The sequence below is a fragment of the Eurosta solidaginis genome, chromosome 4 (genome assembly GCF_040869045.1).
Source record: "Eurosta solidaginis isolate ZX-2024a chromosome 4, ASM4086904v1, whole genome shotgun sequence".
Lineage (NCBI taxonomy): Eukaryota > Metazoa > Arthropoda > Insecta > Diptera > Tephritidae > Eurosta > Eurosta solidaginis.
In genome coordinates this window covers 30,505,750-30,524,887 of record NC_090322.1, presented here as the reverse complement: position 1 = coordinate 30,524,887, position 19,138 = coordinate 30,505,750, and positions in this window count along the sequence as shown.

Sequence of the window (19,138 nt, the reverse complement as noted above, 5' to 3'; positions counted from 1 at the left end):
CTTTACTCTCAAACTCATATTTTTTTCTTTTTGTATCAAATTAAGAAAAATTATAAAAATACCATTACAATTTGAAAAAATGTAAATATGAGTCTCTACAAACCTGTTTATAAATTTTAAATTTGTTCCGCTTAATCTTCATTCTAATGCTTAGCAAAAAATACGTATTTTATATTTTCAAACAAAACTTCTTAAAAAAAGATATGTGCAGCGGTTAAGAAAAATGGTTTGATGTAATTTGGATTATATAATATTTTTTTTTTTGTTTTTAATATTTTTTTTAAACTTTTGTTAGAGAAAATAATTGTATACTTATTATGATTAAAAATTTTAATGAATTTCTAAAATGTATGTGTATGTTTGGTACATGGTTCCTAATCTATGGCGTGAAACACATTTTTAACATGCCTCAATTATCTTTTATAGCATACCCAACTTTGCATCTTCAACCAACAAAGAAGACTGCACTTCTTTGGCAAAAAAAAATTGAATGTCTTTTTAAGAGACTTCGACCTTTTTCCCTCCACTGCAGCAGCTGCTGCCGCCAGTACTTCCGTAGGGTCACTGAATTGCTCAAAATGTTTCAATTTTAATAGTTTATTCGCCTTTTCCGGTGTTTGAAATTCCAGATAGAGGTTATCTACTTCTGCTAATTTCTTTTCATCCAACAACTTAAATATCGCGTAACTCACCGGCGTTTCGTACAAAACAAACAATATGTTACAATGCGTCTGCTGATTGAGGAAACAAATATTCCTTTAGCTCTAAATTCGGCAATCAATTTTTGTTTTGGTCATTTAATCACTCTTAACTGCACAAAATTCAATAAAATTCCTTATTTTATTAAAACATCAATCACTTGCATAAATTTGCAAATTCACTTTGTAATTACTCTTAACTATCAAAATTATTTTCAAGCGTATTTTATTTTCTACTCCAACTGATCTGCTTCCACGCAAACTTAAAAAGGAAAGAAGCCCTCCCACAGCGGAAGTTCGAAGTTGCTCTTTCTCGTGCAGGTGGTTTGACATCTCCTCACTGTCGAGTTGACAAACTTCACAAATAATGCAGTATCGTTATTAGGGTTACCATCAAAAGCATAGAATGATACTACGTTTTAGAGTGGACTTTTACGGTTTCATAAGTCGCGCTCACATTATGACGAAAAACTTACTTGGTTCCACTGGCTGGTCAATAAAGACCTGACATAGACTGAGTGTGTCCATACTTATGTTATGGAATAACTCCATCCTCTTGATGACTAGAAGTTTTCTGGGAATTCGAGATCTGGCAACTCTGCCGCCCCTAATAGCTGGAGCGCAGGACACGAACACAGAACGTGACCAACCATTTCTTTTTACAGCTCGCACTTCCTACAACTGCTGTTATTGATGAAGCCGAACATAAAAGTATGTGACACTAGCAGGCAGTTTCCATTTAGTATGCCAATCGTGAGTCTTAAGTCTCCTCTCTTCAGAGATATGTGCCACATTGTGAGTCTAATATTGAAGACTTTGCACATGATCTTAGAAATTTTGCAACGCTTCTGTCCACGCTATTTATGCTTGATGAATAATAAGCAACTGCTGTCTGCTTTTGATTTCTCCAAAACGGTTTGGGACGTTAACCGTCGATCCAACGAGTGCTTAACCTTCCTTTGCCAACTCGTTACCTTTTCGTTACCTTCTTTCCCTTTATGACCAGGAACCCATTACTTCTTGGTGAAGTTCTGTGTGATGTTATTGCCTTAATCGAAGCGTACTTTTCTGGGTGGCTGTTCACCAAAAAACGAACCCCGTGATTATGCGTTTGACGATCGCTGTAAATACCCAGTGAGAGAGAGAGAGGACGATAAACCCAACGTACACCCCGTCGAGGCTTACTTCGATCTCTATTCCACAAGGAGTATCCACAACAACTTATTATCTAACACGACTCCGAGATATATTGTGCAAAGTTTTTCTTGTAGATCTACCCCTCCTATCTAAGGCTTAGTCCAAATAGGCACCTTATATTTCCTAGTAAAAGATCGGTTTTTTCCACATTGGCAGCTAACACTACTCCAGATGCCCAGAAATTTACATCCCGAACTGCCTGATCCAAACTGTTAACAACGACTTATACTTAAGACCCCAGCTGGTGTGGGGTTTAGAATATGCCCGTCGTAAAAGGCGACTAAAATACCAAATTGATTCAATGAGTTGCCAGTCCAATATATAGCTTCTCCAACCCAAGTCTCTGACGACCACAAGTTCCTTGTGGATCTAGGTTTCATGTGGTCATACCATATCGTTCCCGAGATGGTCGGGCTAGTACATTAATGGACCTTGTTACCGGAGCTTACCGGATCTGCATCCGGCCAAGGCCCATCAACATCGATAACACTCCCCAAGGCCTTCGGGGAGTACCCTTATCGCTAGAACAACAACAATTTATACATACTGTCAACTACAGATGGCAACCTTGCTACTGCTTAAGAACAAAATCGAACAAGACTAACGAATGGATGCAAAAGGGGAGTCAAATCGTGCAACCGTAGCAAGCGGACGTAAAATTAATGTTTATTTTCTTTCTTATAAATTTCGATGTTAAATTACAAGTATATTTCTTTAACTAATTTCATTAAATAATTAGTATTAAATTTTTAAATCCGTGTTTGATCTATTCGGCTATTCGACAAAGTCAGAGTGGAATAAGAATATCCACAGCTATTAGCATTAAATAGCGACGCCTACAACGTATATATATACATATATATAGGTGTATAGAAAATTTACGGGTGCACAACAGCACAAACAACGAAGTAAACGTACGTAGAGCAGAGATTCTACGGAGCAACAACGCATTGAGTGGACACACACACATTGCAAAGGAGAAGTCGGCAGCGCAAACGCACGAATTTGCAAACGGCGCAGGGCAGAACTTTTCAACGAAAATTTTGAGCGATCGACGCAGGGCAAAATTTAACGTCAAAACGAGCTAACGAAAGCAGCAAGGCAGCGCTGCTTCAGCAACGATATTGGTTTTTTGCAAACGACGCAAACAAACATTAAACATAAAAACAAGATAAGGGAAGCAGCAAGGCAAGGCTGTGACGGCAAAGACATTGTTTTTGTGTCTTTTTTTTTTATTTGCAACGACAAACGGCAATAAGCAGAAGTGTTATTTGAGCAGTTCAAATAATAACGACGTTGCGAAGAAAAGCAAAATCAGAAAATAAATTTTATGACAACACGAAGCAACGAGCGTAAAGGCTATATACGTACATATGTATGTAAGAAGAAAAACATTTGGTGGAAGATTCTAGACGTGCAGTACGCTATTGCACAAACGAAATTAAATAGAAGATATTTAATAAATAATAATAAAATTTAAAATGTTGAAACTTACATCGTTGAAAGTAACGCAATTAAATGCACTTCTGAGGGCTAATGGAGTGACGATGACCGGCAAAAAATCGCATAAGGTGGCGAAACTTCAAGAGTGAGTTAGAAGAAAGCTCATGTTCGAACGTGAATGAATTACAAACGCAAATTGATGGGCTCAAAGATGTTTTGTTAAATTTAACAACAGCCATCAATACAATGAATGCAAATGGTCAAGTTGCTAATAACAACACAACGACGGAGTCAGTACAGCAAATTAACAACGAGGGTAATGGAATTGTTAATTCAGGTAATGAACAAATTATAGTGCCCGTGGTAAAACATATGACGAGTCAAGATATGGTGGGTGTTATGCCGGAATTTGATCCAATTAAAAGTTCGATAACACCACAACAGTTTATTCACAAGGTTGAGCCGCTAAAACAGTACCACAAATGGCAAGAAACAATGGTGTTAATTGCGATCCAGCATAAACTTAAGGGTATGGCGAAAATGTGGTTAGACGCACAACCAGTCTACGGCACTTGGGTGGAATTTGTGAATGCATTTTATATTGATTTTCCGACTACAGTAAATGCAGCTGAGACTCATAAATTGATGGCGAAACGAAAGCGTAAAAACACAGAAAATTTTATTGAATATTATTATACAATGGTAACGTTGGGCCGACAAGGTGCTATTGACGAAGAATCAATTATTACGCATATTATTGGTGGACTAGGGGATGTTTCACTGTCAAAGACATTAGTGGCAATAAAATTTAAAACATGCAGTGATTTGCTGGCAGCGCTAAGAAGCTCAAAGAGTTCAGGCAGTTCAACTGTAACGAGCATGAGCGCACAGTCAATGCAACAATCACCAAAGACGGAGCAGAAAACGAACGTTAAGCCTACAAGTCAAATCAAATCCTATAATTGCAACGATTTTGGGCACATATCGGCTAAATGTCCACAGCCGCAATGTAAACCAAAATGTACTTCAAGCTCCAAAATAGGCCATAACGCGAAAGATTGTAAAGTGAAACCGACAGTGATGGCTATTGATAACGATAACATCGGAGATAAACCAGTGACAGAGACATTTATTGTTGATGATAAACAGTTCTAGGCTTTCATCGATACAGGTAGCGTTTGTTCCTTAATTCGAACAACAGCAGCAAAGGGTATGCATGCACAACATACAGATAAACGCTTCATCGGGTTCGGTGGATGTGAGGTACACGCATCAGAAAAATTAGAGGTACATGGAGTGATGTGTAATGTTGAACATCTGGCAACATTATATCTGGTGGATGATGACATGATACCATACGACATTCTATTGGGTCGCGATGCTCTGAAGGACTATGGCTATCACTTAGCAAATGATCACGACATACTACAAATTAATTCAATCGAAAAAAGTTCAATTTATCGAGTTGGATATCGAGCAAGGAGAAAGGTGAGGTTTCAAAACTTTTATTAACGTATCAGGATTGTTTTTCAGAAGATATTCATCAAATTGGGCGGTGCAAAAGTACGCAAATGTCGATTGACACAACGATACAACGAGTAAACCAATTTTGGGCAAACGATATCAGGTTCCATTTGCGCAAAGGCCAGCACTAACAAATATTTTACGGAAGTTGCAATATAATGGTATTATACGACCCAATAGTTCTCCTCATGCAGCATCGGTTTTGTTGGTTAAGAAATCAAATGGAGAAGACCGGATGTGCATAGATTTTCGAGCACTTAATGAGGTGACGGTGAAGACAAATTATTTAATGCCTGTTGTTGAAGAACAACTAGCACGATTGGCAGGCAACGAGTTTTTCTCTACCCTGGATATGACATCGGGGTATTACCAGATTCCAATGGCAGAGGAATCCAAACAATACACAGCATTTTGACACACGAGGGGCTGTTCGAGCACAATGTTATGCCCTTTGGATTAGTTAACGCGCCCATGGTTTTTCAGGAGATGATCGTTAAAGTTATAAAAAAAATGAAACATCGAGACAAGGTAATTAACTATGTTGGTGAAGTAATTATTGCGACGCAAACTTTTAACGAAGGGTTGGAAGTTTTACGGGAATTCCTTGAGGTTATCCGACGCGATGGTTTAACATTACGTCCATCTAAAAGCACGATTTTGACAAAAGAAGTCCAATTTATTGGACATATTATCGACAGAAATGGTACCAGACCAGGTGAAAATAAAAATAAGGTAATAGAGGAGTTTCCTGTGCCAACAAATTCGACAGCAGTACGTCAGTTTCTGGGTTTTACTGGATATTTTCGGAAATTTGTACCGAATTACGCTATTTTAGCACGACCTTTAACAGCAGCACTGTTGCGTAAAAATAGTAATTTTGTATGGCAAGATTTACAAATCAGGGCTTTTAACGATTTGAAAACGGATATTACTACGAAACCAGTTTTGGCTATGTACGATGCAACGAAACCGCACGAAGTACATACCGACGCAAGCGCTTTAGGTTTATCAGGCGTTTTAATGCAAAATGATAACGACCAATGGAGACCTGTTTTTTATTTTAGCAGGCAGTGTAACGACGCTGAGCGAAATTATGCAAGCTATGAGCTGGAAGTTCTGGCCATAGTGGAAACTTTACAGCGATATCGAACGTATTTAATGGGCCATCATTTTAAGGTGGTTACGGACTGCAACACAGTTGCGTCCCCAAAGGCAACGACACCGTTGATTCCACGCATAGCCAGATGGTGGCTGAAACTACAGGAATACGACTTTGAATGCATACATAGAGCAGCAACGAAAAACGCTTTAGCTGATGGACTCAGTAGATGTCCGTCTCTGCCATCATGTGAGGTAACGACAGTGGCTGATTCGGTTTATACAGTGGTTGGCATATCAGATGACTGGGTGGCTGCAATTCAACGGCAGGACGAGAAATTAAAGGATATCATTGAAATTCTCAATGGGAATTCTGGAAATAACGCGAAACAACTTAAAGATGATTACGTCATCGAGGGTGATAGACTTTACCGTAAACTAGGCAACAAAAAATTGTTAGTGGCACCACAAGGGGTGAAATGGCGAGTCACACGGTCTTGCTATGACGAAGCAGGTCATTTCGGAGTAGAGAAGACTATCGAACGGTTGAGCAAATATTTTTGGTTCGCACGTATGCGAGCTTACGTCAAATCTTACATTGATGCTTGTCCGGAATGTTGTTTAAACAAAGTCAAGGGCGGAAAACGAGATGCGCAACTCCATCTGAAGGAAGTGGTTCCGATTCCTTTCCAGACGGTACACCTGGATCACCTCGGACCATTTGTGAAAAGTAAGCATAGCAATTCGTACGTTTTGGTAATTGTATGTGCGTTTACGAAGTATGTGGTACTGAAATCTTTAAGAAATACAACATTGCGTGAATACATGACCACTTATGGGCGACCACAGAGTTTAGTAACGGATAGAGGGACGGCTTTTACCTCTAAAGAGTTTAGCAAATTCATGACAGACTACGGCATCCATCATGCCAAGACAGCAGTGCGCACGCCTCGCGCCAATGGTCAAGCTGAACGCGTAAACAAAACAATTTTAGCTTCACTTAAATGCAGTAGTAAGAACGAGAAGGATTGGGACGACGCACTGTACCAGCTTCAATGGAGCATCAATTCACAAAGCAACGCTACTACCAAACAAAGTCCGAATAGCTTGGTGTTTAGCTATAAACTACGGGATGTTACCACCAATAGACTCATACAGGCTATACAAGATGACGATGCTACTGGCGAAGTGTTTTCCAACGAACTCAGATCCAATGAAGTTTGTGAGCGTATACGTAACGAGCAAAAGAAATGGAAAGAGAGGTTTGATGCAAAGCATCGAACACCACGGCCATATAACATAGGTGATTTAGTAGCCATTGATAATATACCTTCTCCAACAGTTACGTCACACAAATTGGAACCGATATACAAGGGTCCGTATCAAGTAACAAAGGTGCTACCTTACGACCGCTATGTGGTTGAAAACCTACCTACTTTTGCCACTATACGTAATGCAATACTTGCCTATCTAATTTAAGAGATACAAGCTAATTTAATTTGCCGGCATTTTATTCCTTCGATAAAAAAGGAACTATTTCGCTTAAGGATGCAGGAACATTTATCAACATGTATCATTAAGAAGGAACAAGACAGTACTGTGTTGATTGGAATTTGGTGCATTCCAACAACGTAAAAAACATGCTTTTTCATGAGTCACTGACCGGAATCGTATGCATTCCGGCAGTATAATCTTATGGGTCAGGCATCGAGCTGATTGGAATCCGGTGCATTCCAACAACACAGGTCATGTTACTTTTTTATGCCTTGTGATGGCGTATCCTCATTACACTACTCTTAGCACTGCCGGATTCCCTTGACATGCTGATTGGAATCTTGCTGCATTGCAACAGGGAGATTGGAATCCACTGCATTCCGCCAGTATAAGATTTCGGCATAAGATCTTATTTCTACTCATATTTCTTATTATTATTATATTTTGAAATTAAATAGTAATGTTCATTAATATTTCTTTGTTTGTAATATAACATTGTTGAAATCTCGATATATCTTAAATTTTATCTTTTGAGTTGTATATTTATATATATTTTATATTATGCAGTCGACCATAGTTTGTCGTCGACTTTAAATAATAAATAAATAAATAAATAAAATAAATAAATAAATGCACAAAAGCCGGGTAGAAATTACACAGGCGTTTTCACCAACGACAACATGAAACCTTGGTCTACATTAGGTCCTGAGCAAGATGACGAAAGAAATGTATGGTGTCCAGCATACCAATCGTCCCGGAGTGACGATCTATCAGGAAGGACCGAGTTGTCAACTACAGATGGCAACTTTGCTACTGCTTAAGAACAAAATCGAACAAGACTAACGAATGGATGCAAAAGGGGAGTCGAATCGTGCAACCGTAGCAAGCGGACGTAAAATTAAAGTTTATTTTCTTTCTTATAAATTTCGATGTTAAATTACAAGTATATTTCTTTAACTAATTTCATTAAATAATTAGTATTAAATTTTTAAATCCGTGTTTGATCTATTCGGCTATTCGACAATACGTAGAAACGATTTGCATTTGTTAGATCAAGAAAAACAAGCCTATAAGAAACCTACAAGAAGACGATTAATGATAACAAATCTAAAATTAGACGTTAGTAATTCGCCATTAATATAAAAACAAAATAACCTCTCGTTATCGGTTGTTGCCGCAAAGAAGCCGACGCAGCTCATTTCTTCCAGCGGGTTAGAATATACCCGCTGCTGGTATGCCCGTCGTAAGAGGCGACTAAAATACCCATATGACTCGAGGGGTTGCCAGCGCTATTTATCGCTTCTTTTATCCAATTTTCCTCGTGGTGAGCCCTTCTTCTTTAGTATGCGGGACTCTGGCGACTCCATGTTCAAAGCTTCAACTAGGGGTGGGCGCGGCATGATCCAGAAGGTTCAATGTGGTCATGGTAAGGATGCTTGTTTCCGGAACTTACCCTATCTATATCCAACAAAGGACCATCAATTTCGATAGCCATCCCCAAAACTCTTCAATTAATCTCAATACAGCTCGGTTCTGAACTACTGCCTGTGCTTTGTTGTTGTTGTTGTTGTAGCAGTGCTTCGCACTATCTAATAGGTACGACCGATAACTAATTGTCATCAATATCCTCTAACGGGAGTCCAATGAAACTTGCTGTTTCAACAGGGTGGACCATAATGAGAGGGGTGTTAGAGGCGCTGGTTCCACATTACAATTAAAGAGATGAATGGTGTCATGTGGATACACATTGCAAGCAATTCCTGGCATAAACGTCTAACGTCTGTTTGTGGAGTTCACTAAGGATCTGCTTGTGTTTTTTTGCTTCATACGGCTGAGTTCTCAGGTGCCGTATTTCCTCATAATTCTTACGGAGATGACTCCTCCTCCTGGCCGGTGTTGGCTCATCAATCCGATGTCTGTTGGGATGCCTACGTTTCTGGATATTCAACAGGAATTGTTTGGTTAGCATCTCATTTCTCTCCCTGATGGGGATTATTCTCGCGTCATTATGTAGATGGCGTGGATATTCAAAATAGTCGACATTTGGACATCCATGTTGTAAATAAGGTCGCGGAGGATTTAGTCGGTAATAATGCCAGGGTTTGCGAAGTGAAAAGTGAAAGTGAAGGGAGGTAGCCGTTTATTCTGTTGCAAAACTCATCGATCTGTGGGCCTGGGCCTGTGGCCATTATTGTGCAGTCATCGGGGTAGGAAACGACAGTAACTCCTTCTGGTGGTGCAGGTAGCTTTGATATGTAGAACTTGAACAAAAGTGGGGACAGTACACCACCCTTTGGCACCCATTGTTTAATTCTTCTTGGTTTTGATGTTTCGTTTCTAAATTGCACCGATGCCTGCTGACCACCAAGATAAATTGCGGTCCACCTTTTAAGACATGGGGGAAGGGTAGACCCTTCCAGATCTTGCAGCAACGTGCCTTGGTTGACCGTATCAAAAGCTTTTCATAGGTATAGTGCAACGACTACTGTTCTGTCGTGGGGGTTTTGATTTAAACCGCAATTTATCTGAGTGCTAATGACATTTAGCGCGGTGGTGGTTCTATGGAGTTATCTAAAGCCATGCTGATGACAGGCTAGCTGCAAATTTGCTTTGAAGTAGGGGAGCAAAATGGCTTCAAGCGTCGTAGCTACTGGCGATAGGAGAGATATCGGGTGATATTACACAGGTTGAAGACATGTGCTAAATATTTGAAACCCTCTTTCTTTTAAGCATCGGCATAGCTATGCCGTCTAGGGCCGCTTGTTTGGATGGTTTAGCATGACCGATGGCGTCCTCAACCTCTTTGGCTGTAATGGTAATTGGGGACGCGCTGAATTTATGTTTATGTTCATGTCTGTTGGCTCTCCGTCCATCATTGTTGACCGTAGAATGCATTATATATTGCCGGCAGAAAGCGCTCGCGCATTTTTTCGCATTCAACAGCACTTTATCGCCAAAGAAGATGGAGATTTTGTCATTGTGCTACGACGGATTCGATAGGGACTTTACGGTGGACCAAAGTTTACCTACACCGGCAGAGGGATTACAACCGCTTAGGTGCTCCTTCCATTTCGCCCGCTTGTGTTCATCCACAAGAAATCTGATGCATTGGTTTATATCCCTTATGTGGATGTCGCCGGATCGAGCTGTCTTATAAGGTCACGTTCTCTTGCTAACTTTGCGGCCTGTGATTTGTCTGGTAGCTTTTTGGTTAGGTGCAAATTTGTTCAATATACACCAAGCCTTTAAACTTATGTACAGTTCGCCTTCTCTCGTTTCGAAAATTTCCAATTATGCAATGTATTTTCTTGTCCATAAGCCATATAAAAAAGTAAATAACAAAATTAGACATTTGAAATTCCAGCCCAAACAAATCAAAAATTTACTTCAACACTAAGTGGTTTCTGTGTGTCTGCACAAACATATGAATTATATGCAAAAAGGGTATTTGAACTGATACCGCCTATGGAGACTTTCGCAATAATGGTAATATGTAATAGCACAAACTAATACGCTAGCATTAAAATAAATGTGAATTCACGTAAATGCCAACAATCACAAGAGACTAGCGCGAACCGTGAAGTACACACGGGAATACGCCTGAAAATCTAGCGTTTAGTGATGTGTGATAGCGAGCATTTAAAGGATCGTTTCCCTTCATAACCCACTTATTGTAATCGGTTCTACTATGTTTATAAAACTAACGGCGGCCGCCGTAGTGTGGTGGTGGCATGCTACGCCTGCCACACCGCGTATCCTAGGATCAAGCCCCGGGCAAAGCAACATCAAAAATAAAAAGAACGTTTTTTTAGTTATGAAAAAGATTCTCTAAATCGGTAGTAAATCGGAAAATACTTCGAGTGTGTTTCTGCCATTAAAAGTTTCTTAGTGAAAATTCATCTGCTTTGCAGCTGCCTTTTTAGTTAGCCTTAAGCATGTAGGTCCATTACCGCCAGTCAAATAGGTAGAGAAGCTTGGCTTTAAATCTCTTCTGAGGCTATAGCGCCTTGCATTTTTACATCCGAAGGCGAATTTTACTACCGGCGACCTGCAAGCCACTTTAGGTGAGATTTCGGTTTTTCCATCTTCCCTTATAAGATCAGGAAGTGAAGAGTTTCTTATAGATATTGTGACGAATATGAGTGACACTAAGTGATACTCACATCCCTAGTCTGATGCCAAGTAAATGAAGTCAGAACACAATAAAGCAGACAGTCACTTGTATCTACATAAACGAATAAATAATTATGTCTACCCATATGTACGTACACGCAGCAGAGAAAAGATGCACAAACACGTGCAGATATCTGAGATGCTCCCAAAAGTATGCAATTGTAATTGTGCATCTGTAGTTATAATTATATGGCGGTGACTAAGTAAATTCCGGAAGCGCCTAGAAGATGCCACGAAGAAATCAGAGAGTATAAAAGCACCAGCATTAGAGGCGCTAAATTCAGTTTTTGATTAAGCACGCAATCTGTCGGGAAATAGTAGAGTTTCATTTAAGCTATAAGTCAGTTTGGTTATTCAGCCAGCTAGTTGCAAAGTATACGTGTATTGTGAAGCACTTTAATAAAGGCCATTTTTCCATTATTCAATATTGGAGTTATTTATTCAACAGTATAGTGGTTCGAACTTAGCAAAAAGGGAAAATAAGAGGATTTGCAGGAAATTCGTTACAATATTTTAAAGAATGGCTGTGAGCCTAGTGCTAGTTAAGATGAGGCTTCGCCCGCTTGTCCAAAGGTAGACTTCGATTGGTTAAGGGAATTGCGCAGTCCTTTCCTTTTGCAGCTTACAAGTGTTCAATTCACCTCTGAAATTTTGATATCAATAACAGCAAAACAACTCAATCAAGGATTTTGTAAGCGTTCGCTATGACACAATCGTGCGCCACATCACCGGGCCAGCCGAGTAAAAGCACTTTTGATACGATTTGACAATGTCGGAGCTACTGGATCATGAGATCTTGATTGTGGGCACTCCACCTTGCTTTAGAGAAAAGTAAGCTGATAAATAAGTTCGATACTTCCATCCGTTTAGCAACAGATTATGCCCTTATACGCTGCTCCAGATGAGTACCTCAATGTTATACATCGTAAGCTCGTGTTTTTTTAAATTTTTCCTAACACGGGTTTTCTGCTCCGATTCCTCTATTTTGAGCATCACTACTAGTTGTATATAGTAAAGTGCACATCTGCACGCATAAACCCGTACACGAAAGCCCACAAAATCCCGCATAAAGTTTCTTCCTAAAGGCAAAGCATTTCGTTTGAGCATAATTTATTGTACATAAATTAAATTTATGCAGGAAAATTGCGAACTACCGCAAAACTTTTAGGTAAGCATACGCAAATAAGCTCACTAAGTCGATTGGAAAGGCTACGCCGAGGTCGCGACAAAAGAGCAACATGAAAATTTCCAAGACGCAGATTGGAAAACGGAGAAGAAACTAATAAGTGCGAATTGGAGACAAAGCCTCTGTAATCCTAGAAATAACGAAGTAGGAGTTAGGAAGAAGTAACTCCAAATGTAGTGATTTTATGGGCACAAATTTGAGACACTAAAAAACACACGAAAAGTATTGAGAGAACAAGAAAAAAAATTATTAATAAATAAAAAATAAGACCAAACTAAATAATAAAAAATAAAAGTTATAAAAAAATATTACACTGAACCCAAAATAAAAAAAGAACACAAACAACCTCCAACGCAAGAACAACTTCATAGCCCCACTTCAATACGAGAGACCAAAAACAGCGAAGGTGTGGATTAGAGCCAAGGCCTGGCCAACCGCCCGAAGGTGCAGTGAATAAAAATAGTGCGACACTCGCCTAGTGTTATAAAAATGAGAAAAAGTTATATATAAGTGAATCACATAAACATAAATATAACATGCAATTTTAACAAAGGTTTCATTGTCCTTTACCAGCGAAGACATACGCGCTTATGTATACGGTTCCCAGCCTCAGCTTATACAACGTCGTGCGACTGAGAAAATACTTCAACTACACCACAACAGGCGAGTTTGTTTCCTATTAAAAAGTACCAATTTTTTGATTTTATACAGCAAGTACCCGGCTTACTTTGCCACGCCGCAAAAAGTAAATCTATTGAGTTTTTAATATTTGGGTATAGTTTAAAAGAGATGCACATACATTTGTCATGTATTTTTTCTGCTACGAAGGTAATAGTGTACTACTCTCTGTTTTCTGAAGTGCAAACACTTTTAAATTCGTTAATGTTATAAACGATTTATTAATGAACAACTTTGAAAAAAAACAAAACGCAAAAAGATAACAATTCAAATAACATTAGGTACTTAAGTAAATCGACTGCTGAGTCTAATATCACTGTATTGCAAAACGGTACTCAAACCTCAAAACTCTTTTCAAAAACACTCTACATGAGAATTTTTTTTCGAAAAATACCTATCTCAGAATTTGATTGAAGAACGCCCTATCTCAGAATTCATCTCAGCTCAAAATGTATTGAATTTATACCGAGATAAAACAAATTTTGAAATATGACGTTCTTCAATCAAATTTTGCGGTAGGGCATTGTTGAGTCAAATTCTCAAGTAGGACGTTATTGAAACGAATTTTGAAGTAGTGCGTTTTTGAAAAGAATTTTGAATAGGGTGCCATTCCACTCAGCATTCGAAATGGGATTGTAGAACGTTTTTTCATTAATTAAAAACTTCCGGGAATACAATATTCTTTGTTTTATTATCATTTCCAGGAATGAGAAAACTTTGGATCTGTGGAGAACCAGTTCTTGAAATAGCGACATACAGTTGACCGTGAGAAAATACTTCACTACCAAGGTCTACGCCAACATAACCAAATGTTTGTCCTTGCGACTTATTAATTGTAATCGCAAAACAAATTCGAAGGAAACTGAACTCGTTTGAAAGTAAAACGAGGGCTCATTAAAATGATCGCTTGTATTATATTAGGCATCAATTTAGTGATTTTTATTCGAGTACTATTACACAAATTGGGAGGTTTAAGATTTTGTAATAGTCTTTTGGTAAACCAATTTTAAGACGTAGCTCATATGGTGGTAGCCCGGATGGGTTGAGAGAATTAAGAAACTCCGTTGGATAGTGAACAGCGTCTCCTTTATCTGTCACTTCATCAAAAGAATTTTGTAATCTGTTGTTAATCTTTCAACAGCAGCTTTATTAATATCATCTGCTGCCAAGTTCGTTGGAGTGTTTGTGTTGCAAGTTAGCAATATCTGGATATACTTTATCAATAAGTTCATCAATTGTTCTGACGCAGGTTGCTACGGTTTCTGGCATTGCTACATAACCATCGCTGATTATGAACTTGTAGCCGTTACCTATCTTAAGTATGAAATATGCAAACTGATTAGAAGGGCTCCACAAAATTTCACTCTCATATTGGCAGACAATTTTAAAGTTTGTACATTTGACTACACATCTGATTTCTTTATGCACGCGTTGACAATATATGCTCGTTTACCCTACGGAAGCACTGGTAAAGTTTGTCTAAAGTCCCCTGTGAATACAAATGTAACTCCACCCATTGCCGCCTGAGAAGACCTCAGATCTTTAAGTGATAAATCGACTGCATCGATGTGACACTTATGAGCCATTGTGCACTCGTCCCATATTATAAGCGATGCTTTCTGAAGAACATCAGCCGTGGGAATATTTCTTTTAATAGAGCATGTACATCTTTGTTGTGGTGAAAAAATTAAGTGAAGCCTGTTCCCCCAGGCGCATCTATAAAAAAATATTTCCCGCATTGTCTTTCACAATGGAGCAGACCTTATTGTACATTACTCGTTGCTCATTAGTAAGCTTTGGCTCATTTGCTAATACAAATTGGTGCAGTTCATGGGTATTGTGCGTTATTTCGCACATTGTAGAAACGGGGTCTAAGTCTGATCTAGTGCGGCTAGGTTCAGGCAAATCGAAATCCTTTATACGTTTCTCTGCATACAAAAAAACCAAATTATCAAGAAGAATAAGGCTTGTATTAAAAATGTCTTCAGTAAAGTCCATTTCAGGATCATTAGTACTCTGGCGCTTATGCAAAATATCTTCACATAAATTTTTTTCTGTTGGCTAAGAAATTTCCCAATAAATAAGCATGTTAGAAAAGCGCTCTATCATTTTGTGCGCGCTCTCACAGATGGTCACATCAAACAATATATTCTTCCAATGACTATCATCCTGCAGTAAATGTAATCTGTTGGATATAGTTGACCATCTACTCGACGTAAATCAGTGAAAGATGTTGGTCCTCGAACATGATGTAGTAGTCTAAGAGTACGCTTACACAGCCACTGATTTTGATCGCCCGATGCCATTCGTAATCACCCGATAAAAATAAACACATGCATTTAGATAAGCGTGTGTACATTTCAACCGATCACCGAATTGTTGTCGTCCGTTGTCGTTTTTCATTGCCGATAAATTCGCGCGTGTTCAATTTTATCGTCCGATATATTGCGTGCATTTACTGTGAACAATTTTTTTATTTGTGCGATGGACTGAAAGATTGATTAATTGTATGCAAGACAGACGCCCTTTATGGGATAAGCACATAAAAGCATAACCACAAGCGTATTTTTGCGGAAAAGTAAAATGTAAGACACAAAGTTGCCGGCCGATAATCGGTTGCAATTTTAATACAATTTCTCGGTTTATCGGTGCCTGTGTAAGCGTCCCCTAAGATAAAAACATTCTGAGGATTTAGGATGCATGGTATATACCCTACCCAAGGCAGTTTCTCGCTTAATTCCGGGGTCATTAGCGACATTCTGTTCACGCTTTCTACGTTGCCATTTTTTTATTTAATCAGGTTTAATACAAACATAAGTAAATATGTGTGTTGCTTTGTACGAAATTGACTGTTTTGATTTTCAGTGGTTGTTGCAAAACAATAACATTTGCCAAGAGCGAGATGACGCACTCTCTTTGGCTGTGAGTATATGTACATAAAGCTGGGTCGATTTATTAACCTATATCGCGCCACCGGTTTTTCGATAGGTTGAGCCCAAAACCTAAAAAAAGGTCCACTAAGCATACCCAAAAAAATAATTTTCGAGCCTGCAAAATTTGAGTTTTTTGACTTTTTTTCTTTGATTTTAAAGATTTTTTTCATGACCTGCTTAAAAAATTTTCATTTGATTTTAAAATTTTTATGTATACCCTGTCCGACTCAAAATTGTCCGCTAAAAACTATGGCGATAACAGTTTTTTGAAAAAAAAAAAAAATTATTTTTTGGGTTTTGGGGATTGTTGATTTAAGCTCGGACTAAAAATCGATTTCGACAAAAATGATGAAAATCTTCTTACCTGAATAGTCGGTTGTATGGGATATAAATTATAAATATGTCCGATTTTGACGATTTTTCCAGACAACGATCTATGCCCAATACGTAAGCTTGTGGTAAAATTTGATGTTGCTAGCTGTTAAAATGAGGCAGAAAGGGGCAGAAATGGCGAAAACCCTCTTATTGAACAATCGGTTGTATGGGAGGTATGTGCTATAGTGGTCCGATCCGGTCGATTCCGACAAATGTCATATCCCCCATCAAAATATGCTTGCTTACCAAATTTCATCAAGATATCTCAAAAATAGAGGGACTAGTTTGCGTTCAAACAAACGGACAGACGGACATAGCTATATCAATTCAGCTCGTCCCCTGATCATTTTGGTATACTTATTGGTGGGTCTAACGGAAACATATACATACAAATTGATTTGGAGCCTTGAAAATGAAAAAATCGATTTCGAACAAAAGAAGTCCCAAAAACAAAAAAAAAAGTTTTTTTTAAAACTGTTAATGCCAACGTTTTTGTCGCATAATTTTAAGTAGGATAGGAACTATCATCGGCAACACTTTTGCACGTTTCAGAAGAAACCATTAAAAAAAATGGTGAAAAAATAAATTTTTTCACAACCTCTCCTCAAAACCCAAAAAATATTTCTTTTTTTTTTTTTTTTGAAAAAACTGTTATCGACAAAGTTTTTAGCGGACAAGTTTGAGTCGGACAGGGTATGCATGAAAATTTTAAAATCAAATGAAAATTTTTTAAGTAGGTCATGAAAAAAACCTTAAAAATCAAAGAAAAACCTCAAAAAACTCAAATTTTACAAGCTCGAAAATTATTTTCATGGGTATGCTTAGTGGAACTTTTTTTCCTGAGCCCAAAACCTATTGAAAAATCGGTGGCGCGATATGGGTTAACTTTTCGTCCATGCAAATCAACCCAGCTTAAAGTACATATCTCTTCACAAACACAAAGATGTTTTTGTTGGCCCGCTGCAGTGATGCCATCGATTCGACAAAAAAGAAAACCCACAAAATTGGATTCATTTACCCATTTTTTCCCTAATTCGAGCGAGAAAACCCTCACTTTTTCCCACCAAGATAAATTATCCTTATTATATACGGATATGTAAAAAAAATAACTGCAATAAAAATGGAAAATTTAGTGAATATGCAAATATTTATTTATTTGTGACTTAGAAAAAATTTTTTCACATAAACTGAGATTTTTTTGTATTTGGCTTTATAAAGTTGTACATGTTTTTTCGTTACTTCGAAATTTATATAATTGATATTTCTTGAGACAAAAGAAGTTCTTATCTTTAATATGTTGTTTAATGTTAATGGTCCCAACCTATTTCTTTTTTTTTACATTTAACATCTGTAGTAATAGAAAATACCCTCTCTGTATCAGCATTTGAATGAGGCAAACTTAATACAATATTAATTATTTTTTTTAAGTTTGGAAATTCATATTTATTGTTGCAATTTCTATATTCCAAAATTTCATGCCACATGCGATCAATTGGAAGATTTCTTAAGTAATCTTTTTTTTTTCGTCACTGAATAATACTGCAATGTTTTTATACTCAAGACAGGCCGAATCGGCAGAATCAAGTTTGAATTTTTTAGAACAGAATATATTTTAGTATTCAAGTTTTTTTTAACATCAAATACCGTACTAGGATTCAAAAAATCAAGACTTTCAATAAATTCATCATGAATAGGCAAACGTTTTACCATTTTTTTAATAGCTGTTATATAAAAATCCATACATGATGTTAATAATATCATTTACATTTGATAGCATTTCATTGCAATCTTCTCCCACAAATAGATTATGTAAATCAACTGCATCAAGATTTTCGATTATTATAGAGTTTCAAGTTCCATTCTAGGGGCGAAAATGGAGTTCATGAAGTTTCTGCTTAATTTTAAAATTAGATTCTTCCTATCGATAAAAATTATATGAATCAAAATTTGTTTGCTTTGAAAAAGCAATTTGAACTCATTTATATACCCAATACGAAATTTACAAAAATACCCACATTTTGTTCTGCTGGCTTGCGGAAGTACCTTTTACCCAATCAGCTAATTTTTTTTTTGAAAAAAACCCACGAATGGGCGAACAACTTACGCTATGGCATCACTGACCCGCTGTAGCTTGGGTTTGGCCATCGAAAAGTCTTATTCTATCATTATTTGGGGATTTTCATCACTTTTATCCTGAAAATAGAGGGCTTTAGTTTGTGAAAATGAAAAAAATAAAAAGCGCAGGGTGTTTATTTGCGCCAATACTTTAAAAAAAAAGGACGTCTGGCACTCGGGGACTGCCGCGGTAAAGCTATTGCATATTATCAACTTATGCAATT